The sequence below is a fragment of the Artibeus jamaicensis genome, unplaced genomic scaffold (genome assembly GCF_021234435.1).
Source record: "Artibeus jamaicensis isolate MK-2021 breed Jamaican fruit bat unplaced genomic scaffold, CSHL_Jam_final contig_452, whole genome shotgun sequence".
In the NCBI taxonomy this organism is placed as follows: domain Eukaryota; kingdom Metazoa; phylum Chordata; class Mammalia; order Chiroptera; family Phyllostomidae; genus Artibeus; species Artibeus jamaicensis.
The window spans coordinates 1,728,099-1,742,879 of NW_026521837.1; the positions used below are offsets into that span (position 1 = coordinate 1,728,099).

The 14,781-nt window shown below is 35.5% G+C and overlaps 1 pseudogene; it reads right to left on the reverse strand.

Moving 5' to 3' along the window:
* Nucleotides 1–7,266: 7,266 nt before the first annotated feature.
* LOC119064984 (60S ribosomal protein L21-like) overlaps nt 7,267–14,781 on the reverse strand; it is a 76,107-nt pseudogene continuing 68,592 nt past the window's right edge.

Here is a 14,781-nt window from a genome sequence, read left to right on the forward strand (position 1 = left end):
CAGAGAAAATAGACCATCTCCAGGCAAAATTCTGTAATGGACACAGTTTATTCCATCTGCCCACTCAGAAGCAGGGTGTTGAAATGTTGTTTGATTTCACCTTGATGAGATATTTTGTAACAATATATGATGGGATTATTTTATCATAAGACTTAATGAATATATCAAAAATGTATCTAGTTGAGAATTACAAAAATCATAATGTTCAAGCAAATAATGAACAATTGTTGAACAATAAATTTAAATCTAAGTACAGATGCAAATTATAGCTGCAATTAATATGTTTATATAGTTACAAAATTGTTCCAAGTCTCATTTAATTAATCTATTCCTGAAACCTTGAGCTCTTTGGACTCTGTGAAAATTTTAAGTACTGTCTTTTTTTCTTTTGGGGGGGAGAATTATTATGATTATATACTATCTGATTCACACCAACATCCCCACAAGTTCCTGATAAGCTGACCACCTCTACATGTCTAGGCTATGTTAAATGAAGTACACTTTTAATTTCTGAAGTGGTAATTTCTTACCACTCACCCTTTGAAGTTCAATTTTATGAATTGTATCTCTGCTGCTCTAGATATTTCTTTCCTTGTTCATTAATGCAGAGAGCCCTGCACATAACACAAATAATGTCACCTGCAGAATGCTTTCTTCCCATATTCCTGTAAAATACACATCCCTCAGTTGCTTGTTTTTAATTTATATATTTTTATTGTGCAATAGTTAAAACTTACAGAAAATTTGCAACAACTATAAAAAAGAACTCCTAGATTCCTTCATCCATATTACCAAATTTTTAAGATTGTCCTATGTTCTCTGTGTGTGTGTGTCTGTGCATTTCTCTAGGGCAGCAGTTTTCTAGATATAGTCCAAAAATATTATTTGCCTTTGTTACAGTGTGGGCATTTGTACTAAGCCCACAAAAGCAACGGTGGGCAACACCACAGGTTCCTTAATCAAGGCAGTGATAATAAGAAGTACTAGTTGTCATTCCGTTCTTAACAACCCTGCTCTTGCAGGGTATTTTTTATTACCAGTTTCTATTTTAAAATGTCTTGATGAAACAATTTTACTGTTTATTACATGTATTTATTTTTAATTCATTTATTAATTTATTAGATCTCGACTGCTGAACACTTATCTTTTAAAGACACTGTGTGATGAAGATTTTCTACCGCAGATGAAGTAAGACAGTTACATCAAGAAAAAGCACTTATGTGATTGATACCAGATATGAACTAGGACCAGAGATGCCTGACCTTTTGGCATCTTTGGGCCACACTGGAGAAAAAAAGAGTTGTCTTGGCACATTAAACACACAAATATTAATGAAAACTGATGAGCAAAACATTTTAATTTATTTATTTTTAGAGAGAGGGAAGGAAGGAGAAAGAGAGGGGGAGAAACATCAATGTGTGATTGCCTCTCATGCACCCTATACTGGGAACCTGGCCTGCAACCCAGGAGTGTGCCTTGACTGGAAATCGACCAGTGATTCTTTGGTTTACAAGCTCACACTCCATCCACTGAGCTACAACAGCCAAGGTGAAAAAAAAAAGGTTTTAGGTATTTACAAAAAAGTAAGTGCTTACAAAAAAAGATTTTAAGTATTTGTGCTGGGCTGCATTCATAGCCATTCTGGGCCACATAGCCCATGGATTGCACATCCCTGATAGGTGTTCTCTTTATGGAATGCCACTTTTCTCTTTAAAAAATGACTAATTCAGACTTGGATATTTGAACAAACTGAGTTTATGGCTTCAAGTAAAGCAACTGAGAGTCTTTGTTGCCCATACTAACACTTGAGGTTTTAAGTGCAATTTAGAATTTGTAGAATTTATATAATCTGTTACCATAATCTTGGCAGCTTCCCAATATTTAAAGACATTTCTAATAAGTTCTGCGATATATCGATGACTGCAATCCTTCATATTATATAATAAATGCATTAATATTTAGAATAACTGTATTGCTCAGTGAACCAATATTTTTCAAATGACTAATATATGATGTTACAAAATTATGTATGGGTTAAAGAGCCTGTGAAAATATGTCATAGGCCAATGCATTTTAATGCAATAGAGTACAAAATATTTATTAATATGGTTTCAAATTTCACATTGCAACTAACCTCTAAGAAATTAATAGCTGTTGAGTTTTGATTCACATGTATTTGAAACAGCTATTAAAATAATACCTTCTTCTCCAGTTATTTATCTGTAGGAAGCTAGGTGTTCTTCGTCTAAATCAAACATAACAAACAGTATCAAATTGAATGCAGAAGCAGACATGAGAATTCAGCTAACTTCTGTTAAGCCATACATAAAGGAGATTTGTAAGTCAGTAACAATTATGTGTGCATGTGCATTGGAAAATAAGTTATTTTTAAATGTTATTTATTTTTTTAAATAATCTTTTATTTTTTAACTTTATTATTGTTTTATCTTTCAATACTTTTACCTTCTCTCTTTTTCTTTCATTCTTTTTTTATTGATTATGCTGTTACAGTTGTTCTATTCCCCCTTTATTCCCCTCCACCCTACCCCCCATCCCTACCATCACCCCCCCTTTAGTTTATGACCATGTGTCTCAAGTCCTTTAGATTCTATATTTCCCATGCTATTCTTGCCCCCCATCTATTTTCTATCTACTGTCTATGCTACTTATTTTCTGTACCTTCTCCCCCCTTCTCCTCCTCCCACTCCCCTGTTGCTAACCCTCCTTGAGATCTTCATTTCTATGTTTCCACTCCTGATCTAGCTGTCCTTTTAGTTTGCTTTTGTTTTAGGTGTGGTTATATATTTGTTATTTTTGTTTCTAAATGAATTAATAAGTCTGTCAAATTTCTTGGGTTTAAATTCAAATGTGGCAGGTATAACTCATGTAAACAAGAGCTGTTTGGGAGTTCTCAATAATTTTTAAATATATAAGGGGTTTCTGAGACTAAAAAGCTTGTAGATTGCTTCTTTGTGTATAAATCTAGAAATGAACTCTGAGCTGAAGGTTATGCATATCTTTAACATTACTGAGTGACATCAAGTTGCCCTTCCATCTGGGCTTCAATTAAAGATCTACATACATAAGTTGAAAGGTGATAGCTTAAGTGAATTATCATAATGCTTCCTTGGTATGAACTAATTAGTTATTAAGAAGAAATTGTTTAGGTAAATTTAGAGTACTATTTAAGACAACTTTAAAATAATTTGGCCCCACTAAATTCATCTATTTTTATTATTAAATAAAAAAATTCAAATAGAATCAAATGTTCTTGAATAAGTATGCAGGTTAAATGTAACTAGAGATGTTAAATTTCATTACAATATTTTATTAATAATTAAGTCAAACAGGCATCTTAACAACAAATAAATTGAAAATATTATACATTCCTCCTGTGTAACTATACTATATAATTAGTCAGAGAGCCTATGCACTAATTAAAAGGGATGCCATGATTAAAAACATGGGGTCTATTACCATGTAAAATAGGCTTGGGATTAATTCTGCAACTGTTTGATATTTAAAATGAGTATGTAATTCAGTATATTAAAGAGTTTTTATGTATATACAATAAGAAACCATTTAAGATTTCTTAACATTAAAATATAATGCAAGAAGAAGGTAGAAATAAATTATATTAATTCTCTCAGAGCCCGACATTATAATAAGCTGAATGATACAATTTTTAATTTTAAATTTATGACTTAAAAAGAAAGAAACCCTTGGGACCAGCTGGAATAAGAAAAGATTACAATCCCAACAGGGAACTTTTGGAGATCTTTTCTACAGATGTATCATTAAGACCTTATGGAAGAAACAGCCTTTCAATCAAATCTTCTGAAGTTATACAGGATTTATCATGTCTTATGTATAATGAAATGTTAATCTGATTTTTCTTGACTGATATAATTCTAAACGAGTAATTCATTTCAACATCTATTGAAAGACTCATTTAATGTGGTACTTACAATTAAAGCCTGTTTTTCTTTTTTTTAATTTTTTAAATGGGGGTAACAGCAGTTAATAAAATTATATAGGTTTCAGGATAAATGGTGATGGAAAGAAACTTGACTTTGGGTGGTGAGCACAAAATACAATATACAAATGATATATTATGGAGCTATTTTTTTCAAAATGGCAGCTGAACCCATAGAATAAAGTACTTTCTCAGTTATAGGAAGAGTTTTCTTTAGCGACAGTATTCATTGTACTCTGTGTTCATTAAACTAAACTTTAGGCAGATGTAGAAAAGTTTTTAGTAGACAATCCTCAGGTCATCAGAATCCTGCCCCTTAGTCTTCCCACCTCTTACTCAGAAATGACAGAAAAATATTTTAGGTATTGTTCTATATGACAATTATAGTAGTGAAAATATGTAGACTATAACAGCTAGAAATCTTCATCATAAGGGCCTGAGATTGCACCCAGAGAACAATTGTCTGACACTTGAAGTTCATTTATCAATGCAGGGTCCCCAGAGTATAGTGCAGACAGATGACACAGTTTCCACACACACAAATGAAGGAGTGACTCTACCCCTCCCTTTTCTTCAAGATGGATCAAACAACTAGCCGTTGTTCAGGCTTGCAGGTATGACCTCAGAAATCACACATCCAACTGAGGAAATAAAAGCATTCAGGAAGCCACCCAACCAGCATAAAGAGTTTCACAGCTCACCTCCCAAATGATTCTATGGGAAACATAGAAACTATTGGCAAGTCAGTCTCCTACCCTAGAAAATATGTTCAGAGTATCATCTGTGGTTCTGGCCATTGTTGCATCTGCCGTCACGAGAAACAGAGGTTCGGAGACTTTCAGAATTTTCAAGATGTTACTTTATTGGCCAAGTTTTACCTGCGCAGGGGCGAGCTCTCTGAGTGTCTGAGAACACTATGCTCAGGAGAGCTGCAGATGAGAGCTGCAATAGGGGTATGCAAGCAAGCTTTGAACAGAAGCAGATGTGGCTGTTAGCTATTGGCTAGCTCTAAACAGCTGATTGCCATTGGCTTATTAGGGAAATTCAAAAGGCTCTTTGTGTAGGTGGCAGTTAGCCCTTTTAGGAAGTAAAAATTTCCCTGTTCCTGGTCAGCCTAACTTTATCCGGGGCTCATTCAGGATTGTCCCTTTTCAACATCTGTTTTGGACCTCAACAGCCATACTGCAACAAGGCTGAGTAAGCCAAGAGCTGGACCAGAAGTTGAAAGATGTCCCCCACCCATCTCCTTTTCTTTCTCTGGTAGATAGGGGTAAGAGAAGGCTAAATGAATTTTTTAAAAACACCATTGCCCTTGTTCTAATTTGTCTTAAAATAATCTTGAAAAAATACTATCAGGGAGGAAATGATAAAGAGCCTGTAATGATTTGTGTAAGCATCTTATTATTAGGAGCTCAATTTCAATGTCACCCTTCAAGGGTGACATTGTCCACCCTAACCACTCTATCACATCATCCTGTTTTGGTTCTCTGTAGAAGCAGTACCATCATTTAATGGTGTTCTTACTTGTTTGTTAGACAGTAAAATTAGTGTAGACGTTATAAGTGCAGATCCTGAATCAGACTGCCTGGATTGGAATCCTGGTCCTCCAACTTAATATCTGTGGGCAAGGCTCTATGACACAGTTTCCTTCTCCGAAAATTGGCATAATGATCTTACCTATGTCACAGGAATTGGAGGAGGACTGCACTGCATAATAAGAGTAAAATACTAGATCTGAGGCAGGCACAAGGTGAACACAATAAATATAAGCATTTATTCTTCCTTTGCTTGGTGTCTGTCTCCTGTCACTTATCTGCCTTAGTGACCCAGCACCTAAAATGATGCCTGGAGCACACACAACATTTTCAATAAATATGTTAGTATTTATTGAAAATTAATAGAAACGTATTAATTAATTAATAAGTCTCAATTAGTTTTTGAGATTAAACCCAGCTCAACATGGCTTGCAAATTCAACAGTTCACATTAAATATTGAGCATCTACTATCTGTGGTAACCACAAATATTGACCCTATCCTTCCTTGCTTCATTTGCTGAGAAATTATCCTGGTTTTCTGCTCCATATGTGCTACATATCTGACAACCTCATTCCCTGTTGCTATAAGTGATTGAGTCAACACCATGCTATACTATTTGGTCCACCTCAGAATCTACATTGGATCTAACTTCTTTTTATCTTCTTTCTCCTTCACACTTTCTCTTAAAGTTATTTCTTTGTCTCTTCATTCATATCAGAGATTGTTGTGTGGAGGAGATTTATTGCATAGGTGTATACAAGAGGATCTCAGACAGCACAGGAATGTGGGAGAGTCATAAGCCCCAAGGAAGCCTAGCTGTTTCCACTTATAGAACAGAAAGTACCAGAAAATAGTGGGAAACAACACAGACTACAAGATCCTTGAAAATAAATGGAACCAGGATAAGAGAAGCCTGGGTCTTGTTACAGAAATAAGTCAGCTAGAAAGTAATTGTGTCAGTGAAACTCCAGAACCTTAAGTGAACTTGAATTGTTATTACCACTTCATGAGGACCAGAGACACTTTCTCACAGTCACTGTAGACATCTCCTACACTCTGGGTTAATGGTGTAATTTTTGGTACCTTTTCTTAATCAACTTGTAATGTATTTAACAGACATTTATTGAAATGCTTGTACAACAATGAAAACAACTAAAAAAAAGAAATCCAACTATGAACAAGGCACCATCTTAACCACTTGGGATGCAGTGGTGAGCACAAATAGACACAATCCTGCCTAAACAGAGTTCACAGTCTGATGGGAGAGAGGGAGACTATTTCTGTCAAACAACTTAATGACACAAAAAACTAAAGTTGAGATAGTGCTAAGAAGGAGGGAGAAATGAAATTCTGAGAGCATATAATAGGGATTGGGCAGATTAGGGAAGGCTTTTCTAGGTAAGCTAACTTTGAACTTAAAACTGAAGAATTGATATTAAGTGGGTACGAATGGAGACAAGGCACAGGTGGCCTTATGTGCTAAAGGAATAACATGTACAAATAGAAAACCATACTTGAAAAATAACTAAATAAAATTTAAAAAAAAGAAAATTAAAAAAACATGTGCACATGCCCTTTGGCATGGGAGATCATATAGAATACAAGGCTTGAAAGAAGGCCAGGCTCACTGGTGACAAGAGAGGAACAGAGCATGGTGTGTTTGATGAAGCAAGAGAAGTGTGGAGTGACCAGATCATTCTGGGCCCTCATTCTTTTTTTTAATCAATAAAGAAGTATTTGATATTTTTCACACTTACCATGTTATAAATTCATAGGGAATTGGTTCCAGCAGCTCAGGCTCCTTTCCATTAGTTCTCACAATTTGCTTCTCTGGGTGGAGCAGGCTGATGCTTCAGCTAAACCCAGACACCTTTCTCTTTGACTTTCTTCTTTTTCTGATAATTTTCCTTCACATATTTCAGTAAGTTATCTCAACTCTTAGAGTGCTTAATATGCATAATACATACATTGGTTCTCTAGGCAAGAATCTTGCCTTTAACTTGTTTCTTTACAATAATGCCCACTGCATGCTGGGTTACATTGTATACTCTTCCAGTTTTGCCATGATAACACTTGTGCAGCATTCCTTTTTAACAGTGCTCATTCCCTTAATATCTACAATGATCACTTTTCTTGTGGATTCACATGTATATGGCCAAAGGAACAACTCCATGTTCTCTAAAAGGCCTAGAGAACACACAGTGGGTGCCTCTCCTCTTTTCCTTTGTATTAGTCGTTTTGGCAAATTACTAGACGGTGGTGATTCCAGCCAAAAACCTGGGCCCCGTCAGTCTTAATAAGAAGTTTTTTCTTTATTCTAAGGGCAATGGAAAACCTTTGAAGAGTAATACTGCACCTCCACTATATGATTCCACTATCATTCCAGCCACTACCTTGTATGTTTAATGCAACATAGTATTGGACTAAATCTTATAAAAAAGTAAAAAGGCAATTAGTGGTATCTAAACAACTTGAAATTGGAAATATCCAGTTAAGATTCCTAATTTAGTAATGAACTTGAAGTTAAAAGCAAAATTTTATGGATCAAAACCACTTGGATGTTGTCCCTGGACAAAATCCATAGTTCCTCACTAATCATACCTCTCACACTTCCCTTCTTCCAACCATTTACTATTTGATGACTTTCTTATGTTCAGGACATTTGAATATTCACCATAATTGCAGAAGTAAAATAAATGGAAATAACAAATTGATTTAAGGTTTCCTCTAGAGTAAAATAATGATTCACTGACATTTGTAGCATTTTATTGTAAGTGTGGTGGAAATGATTATTATCTTTAATGCTTAACTGAGTAATTGATTATTGATAAATGAGTACTCTATTTAAGCCAGGATCTATCTTACATCACCTGGAAAAGGATGATGTTCCTACTCTTTTAATGACCATTAAGTGGTAAATAAGGAAGTGGAATGTTTTATAACTTATATATTAAGTATCTTTGGTCATTTAATCACCTCTGCAATGAGAGCAAGAAGGCAGCTAGGGTAGATAGCTGACTTAAGAAAAGATCAATGACTGTTTTTCAGAATTTTATTGAAAGTGCCTTATAGATTGTCTTGCTTTTAACATTATTACTTCATTGAATAACAATATATGAGTAGGCTATAGGGAAAATTAGAATACAGCTGTGCAAGGCTATCTGTGTGACAGGATGAGAATTACTAAGTAAAATAGCCTCCAGAAAAAATTTCAATCTCACACCCACTCTCTCTACCCAGTGAAAATAGGGATGGACATTGAAAACAACCGCAAAATGACTGAAGCTTATCTTTGTGCTTCATTCACCTCCTTTTGGGAAGGGAGGGCTGTTTTCCTTTTATGTCCCTTGATAGTTATCCATCTGAACCTCAATGTAGCCATCTTACTACCAAGAGTTCACCTCACAAGCAACTAGAAAGTCACTTTTTAAATATAATTAATTTTAGGTGGTTTAAGAAAGTAATATAAATTTTCAAATGACTATATACTGGGGCAGGTGGAGGGAACATAGGTAGACTGAAATTGGTTATCAGATGTAGTATTACATAGTGACCACAAAGTCCAACAGACCTGGATTAAAATCCTGACTCTCTCTCTTACAACCTGGGCCACCTCAAAGCCTCAGATCTGTCTAAAGTTGGTGTTACTGGCTAATGAGATTAGAATGAGCATTATATAAAACAATGTGTATGGTCATTTGTAAAACCACTGATATGTAGCTGTAAAAAAAACCCCAAATTATCATTACCATTTTTACATAGATAGGTGGTTTACCAAGGCATTCTGACTAAAAACCCATGGGGGCCACCAAAGATCATCTAATTTTTCCTAATAATCCCAAGAAAGAATTGAGTAGGTTAACCAAGAACTTAACAAGGAAGGAAAGGCTTGTGTCTAGAGTTGGAATATCTGAGCATGACTGACTCTTCACAAAACAACAGCCTCTGACTGCAAGTCTAATATGAAACTTAGCTTGACAACTATGACTCTTTGTTTTGGCCTTGGCTCCAAAATCAAGGGCATTAGTACTAGCTTATTAGCATCTCCAGTATAACTTGAGAGGTCATTCAATATCTATGTCAACCACAGAATGATTTTAGTTGAATTAGGATAATTTCATTTTTTAGAAGTTAAGATGATACAATAATAAAAAAATCAATTTCTTTGGAATACTTCCTCTTAGAGTAGCATCCAGTATATTTCTATTTATTATGTATCCTGGCACTTTTAAAGATTTGCAGTATTTCCCAACTATTTGTCTATGCCCCAGCAGGTAAAACTTTACCACCTCCTGTCTTTTCCTTCCCCTAAATCCTAAATTCATCCAAAGTGGCTATAGCTTTGCTCTTTTCTTCATCCTAAGTACTTCTCCCTTCAATTACTCTTGGAACCCATGGTACATTATAAGATAGTTCTAGTGGGGTTGGAAAATATCAGTTTAGTACATCTTCTCTAATACTGTTTTTGAAAGAAAAATATTTATAATTTAACTTTCCAAATATACCATCTTTTCTTTAAGTGAAAGGAAGCAGAATCTAACCATAAATTCATTACTTCTAACCCTTGACCTTAAAGCTTCAAGCCATTCATATATCATACATTGGAGAGTTGAAGTTCAGGGTCCCTTTTAATAATATATAGCAGTTATTCTTCTAATAGTCTATTGAAAAGAGACACCAATGTACTTTAAATGAAGGAAGTCCATATTTACTATAGCCCCACTTTGGGCAGTTTCTGCACTGAAACAGGAGAAAACATGGAGAGTAGCAGTGGAGAAAGCTGTAGTAAAGAAGATGTTGGCAACTGTGTGAAGAGTGAATAAGGGCATTGCATTAAATAATTGTATAATATTTCATTTCCCCATAGTATTAACCCAAAACAGTGGTATTTAAATTGTGTCCTCCCTAACCCAGGAATTCTGTAGAGGTACCTCACACAAGGGCCAGGGTAGGCTAAGCAGGTAGTTCTAAGCATACCCTAACATTACAACAGCTGTGCTTTTATAACCATATAAGGTCATATTAGTGAAAAGTTAGAGTTCTATTTCTAAAAAGAATAGTTGAGACTCATGACATAAGGTTCTGGAGGATTTTTTTTTGCCTGAATAGCCAAAATATAAACAGAGAACACACACACACACAATTTAACAATTACTATTCTTTGTCAAACTTAAGATGATAAAGATCATGTAAGAATAGTCAACATGTATCAAGTGCTTATTCTGTTCCCAACACTATGCTAAGAGCTTCACATTGATAAGCCTCATAATAACACAATGAGCCAGGTTACATCATGATCCTTATTGTGCAAGAAACAAAACCTAGGCTCAAAGAGACACAGCTGTGTCCAAGTTTACACTGCCAAAAAGAAATGAACAGAGTAGGATAACTGTTGAAATGTCCTTGAAATTTTAGTGGCTTGACACAGAGGTTCATGTCTTATTCTCATATTAATTCATTAAAAATGTTTGGTAGATGGTCTTCCATTGCATAATTCAGGACACAGGTCTCTTTAATCTTGTGATGGTCTCTGGAGACTCAGAGGCCTCTGCTGAACTTTTGCATCTGGTCCCCAAGACAGAGAGCAGAGAACCAGAGTACTGCAGAAGAGATTTTTAAGGGCCAGATCTGGACATAGGATTTGTAACTTCTGCCCACATTCCTTCGGTCAGAACTTCTCAAAAGGATGTCTCTAACTCTAAGGGAAGTTGGGAAATATTGTGTGGTTATATGCCCAGGAGGAAAGAGAGTTGGTTACTTGCCAGTCTCTACCACAGTGGTAGGAACAGGACTCAAACTCAGGAGCTTCAAATGTTCTAGAATTCGCTACAGTGTGGAATTAACTTGATCCAGACATAAAATAGCATTATAAATTATGATCTCTTGGGTCATCATTTCAGATTCTGGATAATCCTTAAGAACACTGCACATTTACATTCATTCATTTATTCACTCAACATTTACTGAACACTTACTGTACACCAGGCAGACATCATTCATTCACTTATTTGAAATTTATTGAGCATTTAGTGTGCCAGGCAGTACTTGGGGCAGCAACAATAAACAAGAGAGAAATAATCCCCGCCAACGTGAACTCATATCTAGAGGACTTAAAATATGGTTTTGATATATTTTTATACTGTCTACAAAATCTTACAGCACTGTGTGCTTTATATACTTCTAGCCTCCATTTGGTTAGATTGAATACATATGGGAATGAAGAGAAATATGCACTTTCCACTTGGGGATATATGGTGAGATTCTCTTGTAAAAGCAGAAGTCTCTTTGTACCTCTGGCCTAACTCTAGTATCTGGTATGTGAATAAATGTTGGTGTCATGGAAAGATCACTAGCCTAGGAATCACATAGGTTATGTTTTGTTCACATATTACTTGGGCATGTTTTTCTCATGGCAAAGTCAAAGACTTTGAATGACAGTTTGCAGATCCTTTCCATCTCTAAAACCCAAGCTTAAAATTGTGAAGATATTTGGTCTAGTGGACACTACATGAGAAAGGGAATCAGCAAATGTGACTTGTAGCTCTGCTTCTCTAGTTCCTTGCAGAAGTCTCACCAAATCTCTGGTCCTCATTGTATTCACTGGTCAACAAATGCTTTGAGCATTAAAGAAGGAGCACAACAAAGAAAAGGAACCAGAAAAAAAAAAAAAAAGAAGAAAAAAAAAAAAAAAAAAAAAAAAAGAAAAAAAAAAAAAAAAAAAAGAGTATCCCTTCAAATTTTAATATTCTACTAGTATCTACAATACCACTGTTGGGTACAAAACGATCCGGTTCCTGCTTCAGAGTTTAGTTTCTTATAGCTGAGTCCTATAAATATGACCCCTAAAGTTCTGAAAAAAGCAAGACTCCTTCCACATGTACCAGGAGTAATGTTCACCCCCCTACCTGATCATTCGGAGCATCTTTTTTCTTTTTCCTAAAATACACACCATTCTGGTTTCACTACTTGGCTCAGTATTGAGTAACTCCCTATTTCAGTCTAGTTTATTCTAGTGGCATTACTTTAGACTCTCAGCTCCACCCCCCTTAAATTAAAAACCATGTCAGAGCAAGGTGATTCATAACAGCCTAAACAATAAGGCTGTCTCTCTTAATATGTTCATTTACCATTACTTCATATTTATTTAAGGCTTTAATCAAAATGGAATAAAACAGTCTTTCTTCATTATAAGGGAGAAAATTTTACTAATGCTCAGGAAATCAAGACATTATGGACAATTAAAATTCATAATATGTTTAGCTCTATACCAAATGTTAATGAAACCTATTGCTAATGAGAGCAGTTCCATTTGTCACACTGGAATATCTTCAGTGCATGAGGGCCCTGGAAGAAATGTTTTAATGACACAGATAAAATTATAGTTATTTTACCAATGCATAGGAGATATAAACATTTGTCTGAAAGTGTTCAGACTTATAAAAGTAAATGTAAATCACAAAACTAAGCTTCAGTTTTTTCTAAGAGGCACTAAGTAAAGAGAATTCCCTTAAAAATAGAATCAGCCATAAGTCAGAATCTGATTGCTTGAAGATTCTGTCCATGGGCATTGCTAGAGCATTGATTTTAGTTAGGGCGGAGGCAGGAGGCTGGAAGCATTCCATAGGAAATAATAAAGAATTAAAAGTCTCAAAGCCAAAAGTTTATAATGCCTTCATTCATTATTTAAAGACAAATCCCTTTAAAATAAAAGGTTACAATTCAAGCATTATTTTGTCCTACCCTAATATTCTCCAGGTCCACTTTCCCGGCTGCCTGGGAGCCTGACTGATGCTATAATACTCTCTGCCCAGCAGTGGCTGTGCTGGCTCTGAGCCCTGAGGGAAATGGAAAGTCAACACCAGGGAGCACATCTCACATGCATCCCTTTTTCTCTAAATTTATTGATCCTGCAGAAACCAGTCCCCACTCTTGTGTCTTCAAAGGCACACCCATCAGTCTTATTTTGTGAACGTGGTAGAAAAACTTAGAGAATTAGTTTCTGAATTGATGGCTTCCAAAGAATAACAAAAAGAAAAAGATCAAACACGGTATGGGAAGAAAATATTAAAACTTAACCTCTTCTATAAATTAAGAGAAATTAGTCTTTACTAGTATTTAATATGTGGATGGTCACTAGTACATGTACATAATATACTAAAAATTATTGCATGCCTTAGAAGCATATCAGTCAAAGTCAGAGCAGGAAACAAAAGGTATTTCCAAATGAATGAACTAAGCAGAGTTTAATAGAAGGACAAGTGACAAAAGTTTGGGATGCAGAGGTTTAGCAATAAGAGAAGATACATTCTGGACAAGCACTGCAGGGAGGGCCAAAAGAAGGAAACAGATACCAGAACCAAAGGCAGAGATATGAAGAGGGCATGTGACAAGAGCTGTAACTGTCAGAAGAGGGAACAAGCCAACCAAGAGCTTCCGAGCAATGTGTGAGCTGGGGAAATAGTACCCTGGCCTCACTCTGGCACATCCTTCAGGTCTCCTGCCAAACCTACCAGGAGTCAAAGGACAAAAGAGTCCACTGATATGGTCCATTTGAGTCAGTCTCCCCATGTGGCCTAGAGAGGTTTACAGAAGCTACCTATAGAAGATGTGCCCCAATTATTTTTACTACTAGGGTTATTCATTTGTATAATAAAAAAAAGTCAGGGTAAGACTGCTCTAAATAACTTCACTAAATACTAAGATTGTAACTAGAAAAAAACTAAGTTCAGAAAATTTACTTTTTTATTATTTTATTATTTTTTAAATATATTTTATTGATTGTGCTATTACAGTTGTCCCTTTTTCTTTCCTTTATTCCCCTCCACCTGGTACACCCCTTCCCAGCCCTTCCCCACTTTAGTTCATGTCCATGGATAATATATATAAGTTCTTTGGCTTCTACATATCCTATACGATTCTTACTCTCTCTCTCTGTTTATCTTCTACCTACCATTTATGCTACTTACTTTCTGTACCTTTTCCCCCTCTCTCCCCACCCACTTCATGGAGGGCTGATAACCCTCCATGTGATCTCTCTCTATGATTCTGTTCCTGTTCTACTTGTTCATTTAGTTTGTTTTTGTTTTTATTTTGTTTTTAGGTTCAGTTGTTAATAACTGTGAGTTTGTTGTCATTTTACTTTTCCTATTTTTTTATCTTCTTTTTCTTAGGTAAGTCCCTTTAACATTTCATATAATAATGGCTTGGTGATGATGAAGTCTTTTAACTTGACCTTATCTTGGAAGTACTTTATCTGCCCTTCCATTCT